At 35.5% G+C, this 20,922-nt stretch overlaps 1 long non-coding RNA gene across 1 annotated transcript; it reads right to left on the bottom strand.

Annotated features, from left to right (window-relative positions):
• Nucleotides 1-1,104: 1,104 nt before the first annotated feature.
• On the bottom strand, nucleotides 1,105-18,287 carry LOC128932361 (uncharacterized). The gene is made up of 3 exons (XR_013518857.1): nucleotides 18,038-18,287; nucleotides 7,524-7,707; nucleotides 1,105-1,430 (listed from the first exon to the last, which is right to left on the bottom strand). It is a non-coding gene; the product is annotated as an uncharacterized LOC128932361 (long non-coding RNA).
• Nucleotides 18,288-20,922: the final 2,635 nt, after the last annotated feature.

Raw genomic sequence — 20,922 nt, 5'->3', positions numbered from 1 at the left:
GATATAGGCACAAAAAGGGATAAAGAATTTGGACCTATAAATCATTTTGTTATAAAGATACATGTATTTTATTATAAAGATACATGTTTATTGCAGCACTATTCACAATAGCAAAGAAATGGAATCAACCCAAATGCCCAAATGCCCTTACACACACAGTGGTACATATACATCATGGAATACTATGGAGCCACAAAAAGGAATGAGATCATGTCCTTTGCAGGGACATGGATGGAAATAGAAGCCATCATCCTCAGCAAACTAACACAAGAACAGAAAACCAAACACCACATGTTCTCATAAATGTGAGCTGAACAATGAGAACACATGGACACAGGAAGAGGAATATCACACGCTGGGGCCTGTCAATGGATAGGTCGGGGTGGGGGGAGGGAGAACACCAGGAAAAATAGCTAATTCACATGGGGCTTAATACCTAGGTGATGGGTCAATAGGTGCAGCAACCCACCATGGCATGTGTTTACCTATGTAACAAACCTGCATGTCCTGCATATGTATCCAGAAACTTAAAATAAAATTTAACAATAATCATTTGGACCACTCATTGATGACATCCTTCATGGGAACATGTAGAATATTGGTTGCCAGCTTGTGTTTTTGTCCTTCCTCCTGAAGCTCGCAGCTTCCCCTAAAGCTATAGTACCAGGCAGTAGTCAGCAGCAGCTTTTCAAGCTTCCTTGTGAAAGGGATGAGAGGAAGTGAGGATCACCAGCCCAGCTCCTGGTTTTAGGCAGTAAACCTGTCTCTAATCTCCCAAGAGAATATGAACTCACAATTGCCTCTATCTACTTCTTGACTTAGAGTTTAGCAGACTCGTGGCTCCCACCTAATTTCTTCATTGCATTTTCTGTTCCTGGCTCACAGAGATGTATTATGAAACATGGCCACGAGTTTCGAGTAAAGGAATAATGTAAATCATTAACTTTCAATAGCATTGCAATCCAAAGTCCTAGAATCCTATATGAAATATATATCCTTTATTTCATGTGATGGTTTTTAAAAATAAAATGTTTTAAAATCCCTTGGCACTTAAGCATACCAAATTTAGTATATTACCAAACAATAGTTTCATAAATATTCCAATTCAATATCTTTTTTTAAAAAAAGATCAGGCAGATTATATAAAAGGATAATAGGCTGGGTACAGTGACTCATGCCTATAATCCAAACACTTTGGGAGGCTGAAGCTGGAGGATTGCTTGAGCCCAGGAGTTAGAGACAAGCCTGGGCAACAAAATGAGACCTCCTCTCTGCAAAAAATGCAAAAATTGGCCGGTGAGGTGGCACGTACCTGTAGTCCCATCTACATGGGAGATTGAGGCAGGGGGATCACTTGAGCCTAGGAGGTCAAAGCCGCAGTGAGCCATGATCAAGCCACTGTGCTCCAGTCTGGGTGACAGAGCAAGACCCTGTCAAATAAATAAATGAATGGAAAATAGTCAGTAAATCTGATCAGTAAACCAGTAAAATGTATATATATCAAATATGAAGGTATTTTATCTCAGCCTGGTTATCTCATTCTCTATCTCTTATCAAAATTTTCTTTGTTTTTGACTTTTTATTATAGAAAATTTATTATGGAAAATTTTAAATATATAAAATGTACACAGAATGGTGTAGCAACTTTTATGTACTCATCACTGAGCTTTCATAATTATTAATCACAACAAATCTTGTTTCATTTCTCCCTGGAGGTTGGAAACTATGACCCACAGACTAAATCTTGCCTGTTGCCTGCTTTTGTAAATAAAATTTTGTTGGAATGCAGCCATGCTCTTGTGTTACATCATGCCTGATTTTGTGCTATAGTAGTGGAGTTTAGTAGTTGCAACAGAAGTTGTATGGTCTGCAAAGCCTAAAGGAGTTATTATTTAGCCCTTTACAAAAAAGTTTGCTGACCCCTGAACTATAACTTTCATCCACTCATCTCAGGAAAAATCTCTTTCATATTACATTTTTTAATGTTTTAGTATGTCTCTAGAAACTAATGACTTTTTAAAAAGACAATATCACTCTTACCTACAAAATTAACAGCAATTCATTAGTTTTCTCTTCTTTTCTATAAAACTCCAACAAAATAAGAACAAGTAAGAACTATTTAATAGTTCAGTTTCTTGCTAACTCATTATTCAGGTCCACTCATAGTCTACAAACCGTTGAAAGAGCCACAAACTATTCTTTATTAGTGGTTTACTATCAGAAATTTTAACAGTTGAACAAGCAATTTATCTGTAAATGACCTCAAATAATAAAATATCATGAATTTAACAAAGCATATAAGAAGGTTAAGCAATAATGGCAATCATTAGACAGATTTCAGCACAATTACAATTTGAATTCTATTAAGGTTCTGTGAAAAAAGAAGCCTGTAAATACAATCTCACTGTTTTAAAGGCTAACAGTGTTACCGGTTTTTTTGTTGTTGTTTGGTTGGTTGTCTTTGTTTTGTTCTGTTCTGTTTTATTTTTTTGCTACATTGGTTTTTCTTTTCTTGAGAAAACCAAGTTCACTTTTTTGAAGTTGTAACAGTTATGTGACTGTTAGCATTTTAAAATAATATTTTATATTAAAATAGCCCTTTACAGTTTACACGGCAGCTCCATGGGAGCCAATTCATTTAATATTTATACAACCTAGTGAGGTGGAGATTCTTTTCTCACTGAAGGACTCTGCTGAGTCACAAACCCAAGTCATCTATTCTGTTCAAAGTCCATCCCACTTCTGCTGCTGAACTGGCAATCACCACACTTACCACAGAGCAGTTTTAAATGGAGTTTATCACCTTTTACAGGCCTTCGCTATATAAATTGAACTATGTTATGCAAACTAGTCACTTTACACTACTTCCTAGATATACTAAAGATACACATCTATGCAGCGAAGATATTGGAATAAACCTATGACATCTATACCTTTGGAACTTAGAATTTTAAGCAGAGTACTGTAATTTTCAAACTTAAGCAAGAAACACTCCATTATATAGTTTTGACAAACCACACTCCTTATGATGGATGAAGTGCCCTAATGAAGAGGGGACCTTAAATAGAGCTCAGAGACATGGGCCAGGTGTGGTGGCTCACCCATGTAAGCCCAACACTTTGGGAGGTCAAGCCAGGAGGATAGCTTGAGCCCAGGAGCTCAAAACCAGCCTGAACAACTGTATTAGTCCATTTTCACACTGCTGGTAAAGACATACCAGAGACTGGAAAGAAAAAGAGGTTTAATAAACTTACAGTTCAACATGGGTGGGGAGACCTCACAAGCATGGCAGAAAGCAAGGAGGAGCAAGATAAGTCTTACATGGATGGTGACAAGCAAAGACAGAGGTTGTGCAGAGAAACTCCTGTTTTTAAAATCATCAGATCTCGTGAGACCTGTTCACTATCATGAGAATAGCATGGGAAAGACCCACCTACTTGATTCAATCATCTCCTACTGGGTCCTTCTGAGAACACATAGGAATTATGGGAGCTACAAGACGACATTTGGGTGGGAACACAGAGCCAAATCATATCATTCTGTCATTGGCCCCTCCCAAATCTCATATCTTCACATTTGAAAACCAATCATGCCTCCAAACAGTTCCCCAAAGTCTCAATTCATTTCAGCATTTACTCAAAAGTCCACAGTCCAAAGTCTCATCTGAGACGAAGCAAGTAAGTCCCTTTCACCTATGAGCCTGTAAAATCAAAAGCAAGTTAGTTAATTCCTAGATACAATAGACATACAGGCATCAGGCAAACACAGCCATTCCAAATGGGAGAAATTGGCCAAAACAAAGGGGCTACAGGCCCCATGCAAGTTCAAAATCCAGTGAGGCAGTCAAATCTTAAAGCTCCAAAATGATCTCCTTCAACTCCATGTCTCACATCCAGGTCATGCTGATGCAAGAGGTAGGTTCCCATAGTATTGGGCAGCTCCACCCCTATGGCTTTGTAGGTACAGCCTCCCTCCCAGCTGGCTTCACCAGCTGGCATTGAGTGTCTGCAGCTTTTCCAGGCCCACAGTGCAAGCTGTCAGTAGATTTACCATTCTGGGGTCTGGAGGACGGTGGATCTATTCTCACAGCTTTACTAGGTGGTTCCCCAGTAGGGACTCCGTGTGGAGGCTCCCGCTCCACATTTTCCTTCTGCAGTGCCCTAGCAGAGGTTCTCCATGAGGACCCCACCCCTACAGCAAACTTCTGCCTTCGGAATCCAGGCATTTCCATACATCTGAAATCTAGGTGGAGGTTCCCAAACCTCAATTAGGAATCTGAAGATACAAAGAAATCTGAATAAATTAATTCAGTAAATGAATGAGCCAAGCCTTTCATAGGAGAAAAAAAGACCACAGCTGCTTATGTTTCTGGCATAATGACAGGAATGAGGACAAATGTACCACAGATGGGTTGAAGGAGGAATGAACAGAAATTTTAACAAACTTTTAACAAACCACCATATGGCATTACACACTAGAATTCAAAGAAGCCCCAGTCAAAGTGTATCTACACCCACATGCCAACACTTTCCTATAGTTCTTTACCTGGTACAAAAAGAAAGCCCCAGCATCCCAAAAAGCTGGCAGTCAAAATATAGAGAAGAGAGAGATCACCGATAGTTAGGAAATCTGGTGGTTCACCTGTAAAGCACTAAACAATTTTTGGAACCTTGCCAATGTATAATCCCGAACACTTTTTTGAAGGGAAAGTCCTGATCCCACTTTCAAAATGTTGAAGCCAATAGTGAACTGAACCAAATGAAAGGTGAATAAATGAATGACTGAATGAACAACTCTAGAACGACAGATAACCACATTAACTTAGGTGCTCCTCCAGCAGCTGGCAAAAGAAGTAGCACGCTTTTCTTAGGAGGTAAATATGAACTTCAGTGTCTAGTATCCTTTTGTGCAAAATGTTCTCTATGTAATCAAACATTATGCGACACATAAATAAGCATAACACTGTGGCCCATGGTCAAGGTAGAAAAGTAGCAACAGAAGAAGACCCAGGAATTGCTTAGAGGTTGGAATTATTAGATATCATCTTCAATTTATCTGTGATCAAAATGCTAACAGATCCAGAGAGAAATGTAGACAACATGCATGAAGAGATAGAGAATCTCAGCAAAGAGTTGGAAGTTACATGTTTTTTTAAAAAAGTTTCCAATGACAATTCTAAAAATCGAAAAGAGAGAGTATCAGAAATGTTCCAGGGGAGTATCAGAACATTCTCACCTTCTTCCTGATGTTGAGGGAGATGCATTTAGTCTTTAACTGCTGAGTATAAGGCTAATTGTGGACTAGCGGGAGTGGCTTTTTTTTTTTTTTTTTTTTTTTTTTTTCAGATGTCCTCAAATTGGAGAAATTCCCTTTTTGGCTTGCTGGGAGTTTATTTTATTATAAATGAAGGCTGAATTTCATCACATGTCTTTTTTTCATCAATTGTGATAATACAGTAAGCATCAGAAGCGGGATTCTCTAGAACGATTGAATCATGAAAGCATGGTGAAAGCATTGCTGGGGAGAAGTAGGAGGAAGCAAAGAAAGATGAACTTTTGATGCCTAGGTAGCTACCAAGTCCCCTTGGGTATGAGACAGCAGCCATGCTATGATCAGTTACTAGAAGTAAAAGTTACCAGTAGAATTTAGAAATGATAGACCCAACTCCTAAGTAGTTTGCTCACTGGATACGTAAGGAAATGCAAGATAATGATAAACAAGCTAAATATACAGTCCTTTAGTTTTTCTTTTATTTGTAATAAGTAAGTTCAAAATAAAGCAAAATGTTGGGGTAGATACTGTTACTGCATCAAACTTTGGTTTGGGACAATCTGAGCTACAGCCTGTAGTGTTAAAGCCACTACGAAAGGGAAAAATTATAGTGGAAAATACTGCGACTCTGGTCACCAACAAGATAGTCAAGGTGGTGGGAGGAAGCAAAAAAGCTACGGAAACCAGGGAGCGAAATGTGAAGGAGTTGTCTCATTTTGTAGATCAATATCATCGGCTTCCTGGAAAACCTTTACTGAATGGATCGAGTGACTAAATCAGAAGTCTCCTTAGTTTTGAATGTTGCAAAATGGAGGAGCGTGGATTGATGCAAGATGTATAGCTCACCATTTAATAATGGATGACTACACCAGTCCCCTGTGGGGAGGCCAGGGACATAGCTGGCAAGTAGACTACATCAGACCACTACTGGTAACACAGAGGCTATCCACGCTCTCAACAGGAAAAGACACTTACATGGGACAGGGCTTTGCACACTTGCGGTAGGCACAAATGCTCAAAACAACACAAAGGAACTGAGACAGAACATCCTACGCCAGTTTGCACCACCAGGCTGCATTCCTTCAGACCAAATCACACAGTTTATAGCTGACAGAATGACGATAATTTAATGATTGTTCTTAAAATGTAACAATGGCTTCTATATCTGCATTTTTTAGTATTTAGAATTTGATTGTAATGAACATTTACATAACCATGATAAACCATGTACTATTTTATCAACATGAACACCTTTATAAATCTTATATAACCCTCATATTTGCTCTCCATGTTCTTTAAACTCTCATAAATTACATCTTTTTCATAAACTGCTTGGTTTCTAGAAAAGTAGCACACATAGCAAATACACAAGAATCTATAATGATATGAGCATGATAACAGAGAGAAACTAATTACAGGGATTTTTAAAAGGAAAATTCAAAAGGAAGGTGGGAGGGGAAGCAAAGAAAGAAATCATTTAAAAAGACCATTCAGCAAAACCAGTAACAGGAAACAGGAAATGCTTAAGGCACTGATACAGCAGCATTTACATCTGTATCTCCCATTAACTTTCTATTTGATGCCTCAGGGAGTCATAACTCAGATCCCTGGGGTACATTATTTTTGAAGGTTGGTTTATTTTCCTGTCATTTTTTTCAATTATTAAACTCATCATTAATGACATTTAAAAAATATCTAACATAGACACAAAATTACTTATCATAAGAATTTGATTGTTTTGTAAATGAATTGCTTGAATACTTTGATTTTTACTGAGTATGGTAGGAGATGAATGAGTCTCCTGTCTATTTATGAATAATTAATTCATTAATGATAAACATTCATTCCTTCATACTTGACAAATGCCCCCATTGTGTACATTTTTCCCATACAGTGATGGAGGAAGTACCAGAGAAGCTACAGGCCTCTCTCAGGCCAAGACCATCCAGGGATTCATGTAGCCACCTGTGTAAAGGCTGGCAAGAATATTTAAGTTTATCTAATTGAATGTCCTCATTTTGATATAGGATAAGCTTCAATACCACTGATACTCAGAATGGTTAGTTGCAAGTCTAGAGTGAAGCCACATCTTCTCACCATATTATTTTTCTACTCTCCACTTCACCTACATTTCTTGATCCCTCATATTCTGTGTTGAACTGAGAATCAATTTATATTACTCAGGATTAGCAAACAGAAATGATAGAATGTGTATGTATATATAAAGAAAGATACTTATTGTAAGAAATTACCTCATGTGATTGTGGAGGCCGGCAAGTCCCAAATCTGTAGTGTGTATCCACAGGCTGGAGACCCAAGAGAGCTGGTGATGTAATAAAATCCAAGGGCATCTGCTGAAGAATTCTCTCTTGCTCAGGAAATTTGGTCTTTTTGCTCTATTTGCACATTCAGCTGATTGTGTAAGGCCCACCTGCACTATGAAGTGAGATTTGTTTTACTCGAAGTTCACAGATTAAACTATTAATCTTATCTAAAAACACCCTCCAACCTGACACATACAATTAACTATTACACAATTCCTCAAACAAATATCTTCCTGGTAATACACTGCCACTGATCTTTGCTAAAGGTGGGAGATTTAGACAGCAGACAAAACTTAGTTTCACTCCTTTTTTCTTCCCTGTAGTAGGTAGAGTTGAAGCCTAGAAGGGAGCAGTGTTGAGCATCCTAGGAGATGTCCAGGAAGAAACAGAACCAACCAGATGTGGGAACTAGAGAATACAAAACACCATAAACTTGAAGAGAATAAATATTCTGAAAATACAGGTATTTTCATATCCCAATAAGTCATCTACAGTAAGGATATTTAAAATATGTAAATTCTCACATCCCTCAGTACCAGACTTAACTATTTAAAATCACAATTATTTCATATTCATAGAGCCAATGGGATGGCCAGGTTTCCTAGAAATAAGATTATCAAATAGCAAGATGATATAAATTGAGCTATTCTCAGGTCAGTAGTAGCACTCAGTGGCCCACAAGCAAAATGCCAGCTGTGTGATAAATGCCATGAAGGTCACAGAAAGCTAAAAAGCTTAAAGGCAGGTGGAGAAACTGCATTCGAGAGTTAAGGGAAATTCACACAAGGATCCCAAAAAATGCATCCACCTTGAGAAGTCCCATAGGAAACTTTCATTCAAAGTCTTAAACTGTACGGATAAGGGATTACTTTAAAATGCCAAAATTCCATCTCTGTAGTTCTGACAAGGATTGATATTTATGACAATGAAATTATATGTAAGTATTACCATTAATTATCTTCCATTTATGTCTTCTGGTTTATTTGGCTTTCTGATTCATACTTATAAGCATTAAGTTTACTTTGAATACAATTCAAGGATAGTGCTTTATTGCAAAATAACTTGCATATGAAACTAGTCTTTTTAGGGGCACCATCTGTTGTTCGTGACACTTTAAATGAAGGAGATTTCAGTTGCTAAATATTCCACAGAAACATATGAAAAATATTCACAGGGTTTGGGTTTCTAAGAAAATACAATATCCCCTAAACATGAAATAAAACCCTTTCTTCAAAGGGTTTGCAATAAAAAATAAATGTTTAATTATATTTGATATATATAGACCTTTTCTGGAAAAGCCAAATAGAACGTGAATTAGATATGGGAAAACTATTTCTTGCCCCTGCTCCCATTGAGGTTATAGTCCATGACTTGCCTTCTAGAGGTCAAACCCACTTCTTCCTTTGGGTATAAAGCATGTTGATTCCCCATACATCTGGCCAAATGTCAAGTTCAATTCTCTTCTTAGATGGTCACCTCAAATACTTTCTGTAAAGACAGGTGTCAAGAAATTTGACTGTAGTGGCAGTTCTATAGTCTAGATTTACCAGAAAAAAAAAATCCGTATTATGATTCTGTGTATGACTTGAGTCTATTTTTTGTTTGTTTGTTTAATCCAAACAGAGAAGGATAGAGCTGGGACAAATCATTAAATATTTAATTTAAAGACATGTTCAAGATCACCAGCATTAGCTGTTATTATCGTTATTGATATATGGTACAACATTAAACAAGCAAGAGATTTATAGTTACTACTCAGGGTTATCTTAAATTGAGTCATAGACTTTAGATCAATTATAAAGCTTTACTTAAAGTTGTCTGATAAAAAAGTCAAATATACAACAGAATGTAGTCGGCGGCCGGCGGGGGGAAGTGCACAAACCCCATTAAAGATAACAGCTGAGGTTTGGAAGAGTACAGCCTACTATCCTTAAATGTTTCTGATATAATGAAGTTTATTAACCAAAGAAAATCTATACAAAAAAAAAAAAAGACAAACTACAATCTCAAGGTTTCCTATTCAGGAAAAAAACTAAAAGTTGGGAATAGGAGTGACATTACAGTATCTTAATATGGGGTTAAGTATCAGGATGAATTGAGCCTCTTTGAACATTAACTTAGATGCATACACTGCCTCAAAGAAGAAAGCCAAGAGAAAGGACAGGAGTAAATATCAGAGTCAGGGTCAGAAAGGAACGATGCATGAGAGACAGAGACTTTATATTCAAAGGAAAAGCAATGTTATAAGGAGAGAAAAGTTTAAATACACGAGAAAGGATTGGGGATATATGGGAAAACTATTTAAAAAGGATTGATGTACAAAGAGAGACAAATGGATAATTAGTTTCCTACATTGTGAATTGACAGACTAGATGAAAACTGAGGTCTCTCCTAGCTCCATGAAACCAATAAATTATTTAAAACAAAATATTGGTTACTTTTGAATAAAATGAAGGAGGCTTTAATTAATGCTTTTAGTTGGTGTTTTACTACTCATAAATTTAAACAACTCCTCTTCCTTATTTCATTAAGCCCCACCAAAATTTCAAAAAACACATATGAAAAAAAATTAAGCAATGATATAAAGGTTGTTTTCCCTAAAAGATGTCAGATTATAGCAAAAAAAAATTTGCAAAAAGAAATAATAAATAAAACAAGTCTTAAGCGAACACTTATACGCTGTTGGTGGGAGTGTAAATTACTTCAACCATTGTGGAAAAAGCATGTGGCGATTCTTCAAAGAGCTTAAAACAGAGCTACCATTCTACCCAGAAATCCCATTACTGGGTTTATACCAAGAATATAAATCATTCTAACATAAAGACACATGCATATAAATGTTCATTACAACAATACTCACAATAGCAAAGATGTGGAATCAAACTGAACACCCATCAATGACAGACTGAATAAAGACAATGTGGTACATACATACCATGGAATACCATGCAGCCATGAACAAGAATGAGATCATGTCTTTTGCAGAAACACAGATAGAGCTGGAGGCTATTATCCTTATACAGGATAATACAGGAACAGAAAACAAAATACCTCATATTCTCATTTGTAAGTGGGAGGTAAATGATGAGAATTCATGGACACAAAGCGGGGAATGACAGACACTGGAGCCTACTTGAGGGCTTGAGATGGAGGGTAGGAGGAGGGAGAGGAGGAGAAAAAAAATATCTACTTAGTACCTAGGTGACAAAATCACCTGTACACAAAACCCCTGTGGCACGAGTTTACCTGTATAATAAAACTTCACATGCACTCCTGACCTAAAATAAAAGTTAAAAAAAAGTCTTTTTACTACCACCAGCACAAAAAGTATTCTATTTTCACTGCTCCATTGAGAATTAAAAATCTAGAATTTTTAGAATCTAAAAATCTAAAATTTCTTAGGATAACTGTACTTATTAACCGTGGAATTCTGCATTAAAATAAAATTTAAAATAATCTGACATGTCAATCAATGGCAACAAAGTGATATTCATATGCAGACAAAAATAGTTTGAATTTGCAAAGGTAGTATCACTACTCTTGTGTAAGGTATACATAACAGATACAGAAAAAATTATTAACAAGGAATAGTCAAGGGTGCATGTAAAATTTGATAAGCCACGAGGAATATACCAAAAATGTAAATCCTTCCTCACGGTGTCATGGTTGGATGACAAGTAATTTCATAACTTTCATGTGTATATAACGTATGTACAACAGAGAGAGAAGAAAAGGGGGACTGTTTGGATTTCTCTCTGCTTAGTGGGAGAATGAGGACTGCCTTAGAATTTGAACTAGGATATGTTAATGGAATATTATAATTTTGAAACTTATTTCAAGACCTATGCAAAATTTTGAGTATGCCTAGGAGGAACATTCTGAAGAGTAAAGGCTACCCGAATAGCATGGTATCAGGCAAGGGTCAAGGAAAGATAGTCAGAAAGAATCCCCAAAACAGAGATGGCCTGGAATATAGGAACAGGAGGTTTAGGTTTCCTTCTGTTGTTTGCTATGCTGTAGGCTGCCAACACGATTTTAAATGTCCAATGAAAGTGTGATTTACATAAGTGTTGTACTGAGGAATATGGGAGGCACATGTCTCTTCATTGGGAAAGTTTGTAGAAGTCAAACAGTAGTTTCAAGAATGAATACAACAATCAGACATTAGGTATTATAGAAATCCCAAAGAGAGGTGCCTGGGAGAAAGAAACACACTCCCTCCTGACATCTCCCATATCTGGAACCTCCTAGAAATCCATGAATATCTGTTTAGGGGATATTTTAGACTCCCCACACTAAGTGAAAATAGAAGCTTGAGTCATTCTATTATGATATTTTAAAAAATGTTTTAGTCATCTGATGAAAGGCTACTTATACTAAGGGAGTTTTAAAATTATTAAATCCAATAATAAAGTTAAGTTAGTCACTAGTAGAGTTTACTGGGAATTGAAATTCAGTGTCCTGCTATGAATTCTGGCTGCTACACAACTGCCAGGCTTTCAACTTTCTGGTATGTTTGCATACAATTATATAGCTGGATTGTCCACTATTTTCAGATAACTTATTTAATTTTTTCAGGCAGCATTTACTTTGTTTTAAGCCACTTAAGATTTGCAGTCACTCCTGTTCTTGCCTTTCAATTATAAATTCGTTTATTTTCTTCAGTTAAATTTGCCCAGGACTGTCAGCTGACCCTACAGTGTGAGGCAAGGCATATTTGTATCAACATTGCTTTGGGATTATATCTTTCTGATAAATATGTTTCAAGACCTATAAGCCTTGCAGCTCAAATACAGAATTATTCAGACTCTTGGCTCTAATGCAAAGGCAAACCAATATTACAACAAAAGTATACTTATGCAGTGAAAGAGCAATGTTTTTCCTACCAAACATGGAAACAGATAAAGTAGGTGGATCCCAGGCTTACTTGATGAGCGTAGGAAGAGCTCTGGAAAAAAATGGGAAGAACCACTGGTCTTCAGTAAGAATAAAGCTGTCATTTCCCTGCATGATGAAGTGACGGTAAGATGTGCCTATGTTTGAACCATCATATTCTAACTCAGTCCTCCATAATGCCAAACAAATTTTGTATATGATAAAAGTTGCAAAGAAAGCAGGATTACAGCTGTCACTCTTTTAATAAATGAAATAGATCTATTGCCAGAACTCTGATCTCTCTCTTGGTTATTCATGTCATATAAGATCCAATTTAAGGCTATCTTTAATACTCCAATTGGAATAACCAGAAAGTGCAATAAGAACCATTTACATTGTGCAATTGATAATCCTCATGCAACTCCCATGTAAAATTACACTGCTCTTTGGGAAAACTGTTGAGAAAAGTGACCTTTTACCTCAAAATTTCCTCCGACCCTCAAAGTACCAATTTCTTAGCCACCAAAAAACACGAGTTAGAAAAAGCTGTAAAATGTACCTAATTTCTCAAATCTATGTGTTTGATATGAAATACAAATGATTACAGAGAATCTGTAATCCTGGCTTTATTCTTCCTACCTTGATCAACCAGACAACAATATGGTAAAAAGGGAGGTAAAATATATCTTCTCAATTTATATTGTTTGCAGGTTAATATTCAGTATATATGGCTACCATGGAAATAAGTTAAAATAGTCATAGTCATAAGAGATGGTAAAAAACTTTAAATAATGCATGTCCCTAAACTATGGATGCAGAATTTTAAAGGTTTCTATTTATAGTCTTTAAGGGAATGTAGGATTACACAGGAGTATATTTTATGTGAGTACAAATTCAGAAAGTAAATTTGTAAAAAATTAATGAAGGGAAAGTAACCCTAAATGTGATGTTATCTTTTCTCTCAAGGCAAAACAAAATTATCCAATTATTACTATTATTCTCCTAGTTTTTCTATTAATAAATAGAAAGAATGATCCAGCATTAGTAACTTCCACTGAACAGGCAGTCCACCTGCAAGGAGCAGCACCCAAGCTCTCACGATGTTAAGACAGAACAAGGTGATTCACATCAGCAAAACAGATTGTATTGTCTTCCTGCAGGAGCTCTTTACCCTGAGGAATAAAGGATGGGTGAGAAATCTAAGTTTTGATTTTTAAATATAGGTTCTAATTTATCAGTAAAGAAGTTGTAAAGCATGGGGTAACCTTGAGCATACTCCTTTCAAGCCTCTTTAAATGGGAAAAAGCAAACTGCTCATGGCTTCTTGCTGATTTTCTGCTTATGTAAAGGTCAAGTGTATCAGAATGAAAATCCTGATATCTTCTGGGCAAGCTCACCTTCTCAAGGACCGGATTGTCAAGCATGTGTCAGGGGATAATAGTTATACATCTGTTTCACCTGCCTTCCTAACTCTACCTTACCTGCTGTTCTCTATTGTCCCAGCCAATGAATGTCCTGGTGAATGGGCCAGTATCTAACACATGCAGGATTTGCTTAACCAACATAAATAGTGCCCCTATTTTGCCCCTACAGGAAGTTGTTATAACTTGCACAAGCTATTTGTCAGGTTTTTTTTTTTTTTTTGGTTATAATTTACTGTCTATAACTATTTTGTAAGCTATTAATGAGTTTTGACTATTCAGCCCCCTTTCCTAACCAATAACAAGGAAGGGTAGTGAATACAAAAAATATTAAAGTCTTTGTGGGTATGTGTACTTGGAGGGTAGAATTTTAAATATCTACTATGTCAACAAGAAAATAAAAAATGCTATGCTTGTGAGAAAGTTAGAAAAGACTACATCCTATGAAATATACTTTTTTTTTGCCAAACTCTTTTGTTAGTTGAAAATTTATTCCATTATGCTGGATTTCAATTCTAATGACTTCCCTGGATATTTCTTTACTGCTTATAGCAATTTGACAAATATTAAAATTATGTCATCCTAAGACTGCCAGGATGAGATGAGAAGACATTATTTCTTTGTTCTTATTTGGTCTTATGATGGATAACTATTTTTTATTACTTCAAATCATTTCATAGAACTTCAATTTTATTTTGAAGGAAAAGAAATGGATGTTGACGGTGCTTTAGAAATTAGGATTAAGCTGCCAGTAACCTTGATGTCAAGCAGTGGAGCAAGCAATAAATGATGAAATGTGAGAAGACAGCCTTATCTTGGACAAAGTAAATCCGAGTACTTTCCAGCAGAATCTATTAGAATCACATTTTGTTTATTCATTTGCTTGTTGCATAAAAATAAGAACTGGTCTCTTTTTCTCTAAGTCTAATTTAGAAATTGCTAATTTTGGTCTGTTGCTATGTCCTTAATTAATGAGCAGAAAAAGCTACCCTGAGATATTACTACTATTAGAAACTTTGCTGATATTTCCATTATTTTTACTCAAAAGGGATTCTAGATGTAACTTTTATATCTGATAGGTATTTGTTATGGACACTCAGAAATTTTTAATTGAAATATCTGCATTAAAAATTTCCTACTAATAGAAATTCCATTTATGTTTATTCATCTAGAAATGATATTTCCAGATTATTCTAGTGAAGATTGTTTTAATTTTATCAGCGAGAATTGCTTTGGTGCTCCACCCTGTTTTTCAGGATTTCACGTGCCTTCCTTTCATAGATGGCTTGCTTCAGACCTATACAGCAATTGCTGATGTCAAACATTTGCAGAAATTTTAACTCAAATCGTGTTCATTAAATCCAAATCCCCATATTCTTATCACATGCTTAAAATTATTCATCTTAAATATTTATTTAATATCTACATTTTAACCAAAGTTTCAGAATTTAATACCAATATCACTTCAGGATGGCTTTATTTTTGTAATACTCTTAATGATTTCAGTTGGTTAATAGTCATATTTATTGTTTTTTATTCATATATATATTTTTCTTTCTAGTCTTGTTTTAGTAACCTTTTAAGAAAAATTAAGAGAATGTTACAACCACCTTGGGAATCATTAACTCCTTTCTCCAATTAGAACTCACTGCCAACTAGGTTCACTCTACAAATGAAAGACAGGACTAAGCTTATTCTCTCTCAGAAAGGAAGGTTCTTTTCCTTAGTTCACCTGACTGGGGAGTAAAGGGGTGTTTCTGGAATTACTAAGGAAACCTTAAGAAATAGTAATCTGAACTAATCTTGGACATAATCTGACCAAAAAATTAGGTGAAAAACATTTATTAGCATGTCATCTATGTGAAGAACAAGAGATTCTTACGGTGATGGAGTACCCTGCAGTTTGGCTGCATCAATATCAATATCCTGGGTGTCATATTGTACTATGGGTTTACGTTACTATTGCAGGAAACTAGATGAAGGGCACACAGGATCTCTCTGCATTGCTTCTCTGCACCATTACTATATGTGAACCGAAAATTACCTCAAAATAAATTTTAAAAAATATGCATCTGAGGTGCTTATTTAATTCCTCGCTGCCCTTTTCTGTAAGTAGGCAAACATGGAGAAAATCTACCTAAGAATTGTCCAAAACGCGGTTTTATTCAGAATAAAGCTCTGTCCTCGATTTTCTCTTGCATTTGTCTCTAAGGTTTCTCTTTCATTTTGCTTTAAGAAGCCTGACTTCCAGTCACAATTTTACCAATAAACAAATGATCTAAGACATATTATTTTACTTCTTTTGTTGTCAGTTTTCTCATACAAAACGAAGGATTGATCTAGATAAATTTTGAGGTTTTTCTAATGCTAAAATTCCATGATTCCAAGTATACTGCACTGGTGCAAAGTATTTACTAAGCAAATTATATTAACTCTGACAAGTTATCAGAAGACAGCCTTATGTAGGATACCTATCAACAAGGTCAACACGGTGGGTTTCTTAGGTTTTCATCGGTGGACAGCTTTGGAATAGAAAGAGCATCTCAGGATTCCTAGAAAAATACAGTCTTCCAGCAGGCAACTAAAATTTGCTTTTTCCATATTCCCATTATTATGCAAAATCCAGGTGACCTTTAACTGAACATTAATACTTTTTAAATGTTAGTATTAACATTACATCTCAATATAAAAAACTTAAACCAAACTCTCCCTGAGTAGGAGCCATTGGTGACTAAGTGTCTTTACCAAGAATACTCCTCACAAAAGAAGACTGTTTGCTCCAGTCATTCTTAACCTCCATACAGTGCAAAAGCAAATGCAAACTCGTTTGTGAAGATGTATTTATTCAGTTACTTGAATGTTTTGCTCTCAGATTCTGTTGAAGATTAAAACAACCAAAGGTCACATGAAAAACATCACTGGATATTCTTTAAAAACCTTTTTAAAGAGATTGTCTTGATATTGTTCAGGGTCTGCTGCAAAGGGATTCACACAGGTTTAGCATGGATAGAAATATATCTTTTGAGAATTTAAACCATGAAAAAGTTCTTTTCTCCTAAACAATGTACACATTTATTTATGTCACATAATTAGAATTTATATTCTATGTTTTTCTCAGTCTTTGCAGTCTAAAAGCTTACACCTAAATTTAAAACTCAAACTTAGTACTCTTAGATTATTGGTATTAAACAGTTTTTAGTATACATTCAGAATTAAGATGAATAAAGATTAAGAATGAAGATTTCTGGGTCTACAGCAAGAGATTCTGATTAAGCAGGTCTGCAACAATAGCCTTTAATCTGCCTTCTTAATGACTATCCAAAATAAATATGCTGCAAGTGACCCATTGACCTTCTGTTGTGAAATACTAGCTTAGTTTTAAATTATTTCCCGTTTTTGACATTTCAAAGCTATCTATTTTTATAGCAGTAGCTTTATTATATAATTATTTTATCTTAGATAATCTAATTATTTTCTAGAATTAAGCGGGACAAAAATAACTTGTATATCTTGGCATAAATATAAACTTATATCAGAAGCAATTAATTTGAATTCAAGGAGAAAAACGATGGATATACATCCTTGTATCCTAGGTAGGAGAGAACTTCTTAGATCAAACTGCAAAAAACAAAAAACAAAACTAAACATAAAGATAAATTTTATGGTATCCAAATTAAAAATTTCTACTCAATAAAGGATACCACAGACAAAATTAATAGCTGGCAGACAGGATAATATACATGCAGTTTCTGAAAGCATCAGGTAATTACAAAATATTCTGCTATCTGCACACACACACACACACACACACACACACACTAAAATCTACCCAGAACTTATGCCAAAGAATAGAAAAAAAATAGTGACCCCAGTGAAACATGGGCAAAGAACATGAGTAAGCGATTCAAAGAAAAAGTATCAAAATGCTAATAAGCACTTAGTGCTTCCATTCATTGGTCATGAAATGAAAAACAAAAAATAAGATATCACTTTACATTTAATAAGCTGGTAAACACTAAGAAGCTATCAAGGACTGTCAGGGATACAGTGTCTTAAGGATGCAGCTACTTTGAAAACAATCTGGCTGTCAAGGACCTTGCCAGCCCTTTTCTTGTCCATAATATTTTCTAGGTAGGAATCACACACCTGTGATGCTCACCAAACCATCAGAACTCCATATTAAGTTTTTGCCTTCTCCTTAAATCGCCTCTCTCTTGACTTGAGGAATGGCAGAAGTGCCTCATCCCCCATGGGAGAATGTCAGAGTCTCAGTACACCAATAGCCCTCTCCCAAAACCAGCCCTTCAAAATTGAGCCCATGATCCTTTTGTACCCTCCATGCCAGTGGAAGGGTTATGAATCATGCAGCCATCCTCCAGTCTCCCATGCTGTCCCTGGAAAGTCTCTGGAGTTTTCTACATCATGGAATTTGGAATGTGGCATCTGTTGACTCAGTGCTTCAGCTGAATTTTCCATTTTATTGAACTATTGCAAGTGCTTATGTGGGCCCAATGAACAAAAAGATAAAACCAAGGGAAAAGATTTGCACTAATTTTTATCTCAAAAGAAGAAAAACAGACTCACACTACCAGAAGTAGGTTAACTTTTATACTATACTCGACACCTGAATTTCTTTTCCAGTCTTTTCTATTTCTAGAAATAAAATATTCTAGATAGTCTAGAATTCAGTTACCCAAAGCCTCTACAAAAGGACCATTGAACTTCAAGAGAGAGATGAAGCATGTAATATATTTTTATTCATTATGGTTATGCTTCTGAAAGTTTGGTTTTAAAATATATTTAAAATGTTGTTAGCTGACTTTTAAATGAAACTAAAAAATAATAAGCTGAACAGGGTCTTTTCTCTAAGTTTATAAACAACACCCTACAAAAAAATTAGCCTGACTTAATGATTAGGGCTATGGACTGGAGCTCAACAAATGCTTTTTATTCGCTGTGCCATCATTTCCCATTAAAAATGATAATAAATTATTTAAATTCACTGTGATAAATAGAATATACAGTAATTCTGTTTTCTTGCCTCAGAGGCATAGCGTGAGGTTAATTAAATAACAGCTGCAAAATACTTTTGGCTCTTTAGAGAAAGACATTATATAAGGCATTATATTATATATGCAGCATTTTTTTCTCCTATGAAAATAGGGCTAATTGTTCCTGAGAAATCAGCCTATGGCAGAGAAAACAATCATGTAACAGCCTCCACAAGCACTTCATTCACAAGGGCAAAATTTTGTCACAGTTGGTAACAGACCCAGTGAATGCTATGCTTCTATTCTTTGTACAAAGACCACTGCCATCTTGTGGAAAACAGTCATTGTCCTTATCTTAGGCTTCTATTTCATTTGTGGGAAATGGTGACAAGATAATTTGGGCTTTCTGCTATCGAAGATTCGCGGCTTATGAAGTGTTAGTCACCCTGAAGCCTGTTATCTGTGGCACATGAGGACTCAGTGAGGCCATGCTGAAGGTCAGGTAGTGTTAATGGAAGGAAGAGCTCTATAAACTAGACATCTCTCCAGGGCTTTGAACTATACATATTTCTCCACTAGGGCTTGCCACAAAAACCTGCTTTTATGTTCCATTATATTCTGGAATTAGGGCCAAAATAATAATAATAATAATAAAAGGAAAAAATAATTAATGGAAATTATTAAATTCAATGTTGATTGCTCTGGGAAAATTATGTCAGTCTGTAAATGGTGTTTGTATTTATCTGTCAAAAGAAGATGAGGGATTGCTTACAGAAAATAAATGAAACAGGACCATCAAACAGTTCTGAAGTCTACCAAGTTTGATAAATAATTGTCATATTTAGACAAACAGGATAAATTTTTAAATCTGTCCTGTAAAAATGGGTTTTTGGAGAAAGACAATTAATTCCTTTCTAACCTTTTTTTTGTTTGTCGAAAGACTTAAAATTGATACCAAACTATACCCAGAGACAGTATAGCAAATGTCTTTTATTTATCCCAGAAACAAAAACTTTGCTGTAAGAAGTATTATTACATAGAAAAACACATAGTCTTTCTGGTCAGAAACATTGCCTGTTATTTTTAAAGCAAGCATTCCTTAAGAAACAGCTTTTTAAATTTGCACTTTTAATTATTGTGGTTGAGTTAGTCTTAGGCAAAAAAAAAAAATGAATAGATGAAACTTGTCTTTGATACCCTAATCTCATCACTGCCATAATTTTACTCCCCCACACTTCAAATATCTTTGGTCAGGAGTCTTCTCATCTCTGTGTTAAGGCAATAGCTTCTTCATTCATCAGATAATTTAAATTTATATTAATTTACACTAAAATGTTGCAGATTAGGTCACTTTAAAACTAGGGACATTTTTGAAAAATTATCAGTCAGTCACCACTTAATCCAAAAGGTAGAACAATTTATTAAAAAAAAGATTCTAGGAAATTTGGCAGGGGAGAGAGTTTGGTATGTGATTTTCTCTCTAGAACCCAAGATTTCATTATGTGGATAGCCATCTATTCAGCTTATTGATTTTTAAAAGTTAAAAAAAAAAGTACCTGAGCAAGAGTAATATCCTAATTCCTTCAAGCAAAATGATGTCCTCTTACCACAACTTCAAATCTTATCTCAGCACAGTATTGCATCCAAAAGACATAAATTACAGAGGTATCTTGAAGAGGCAATGGAAAGAGGAATCGGGAATACTACCACACATAATACAGAGAAGTTTTTTCTATAATCTTTTTTGGATAGACTTTTCTCTTATGTCCCTTGAATTAGGGCAATCTATTCCCTTAATTTTTCATCTTTGTGTTTCCAAAAGCACATCTAGCCTTTTTTTTGCATTTTTGACCTCCATTTTCTTATGTAAGCAGAAGTCTTTACACTGTAATTCTACTTAGTGTTCAGGTCAGCATATTAGCAGCCCAGAAACCTGGCAGTGATAGCAAAGAACTCTCTTTTAGGGAGTAGGGAGAGGGTCAAAAACCACGAACATGTATCTTTAATATTTTTGCTCCTATAGCATTGAAGAAATATCAC

Source organism: Callithrix jacchus, chromosome 6, assembly GCF_049354715.1.
Source record: "Callithrix jacchus isolate 240 chromosome 6, calJac240_pri, whole genome shotgun sequence".
NCBI classification, from domain to species: Eukaryota; Metazoa; Chordata; class Mammalia; order Primates; family Cebidae; genus Callithrix; species Callithrix jacchus.
Note: the sequence above shows the minus strand (reverse complement) of the source record. Positions and strands in the feature narration are given on the sequence as shown.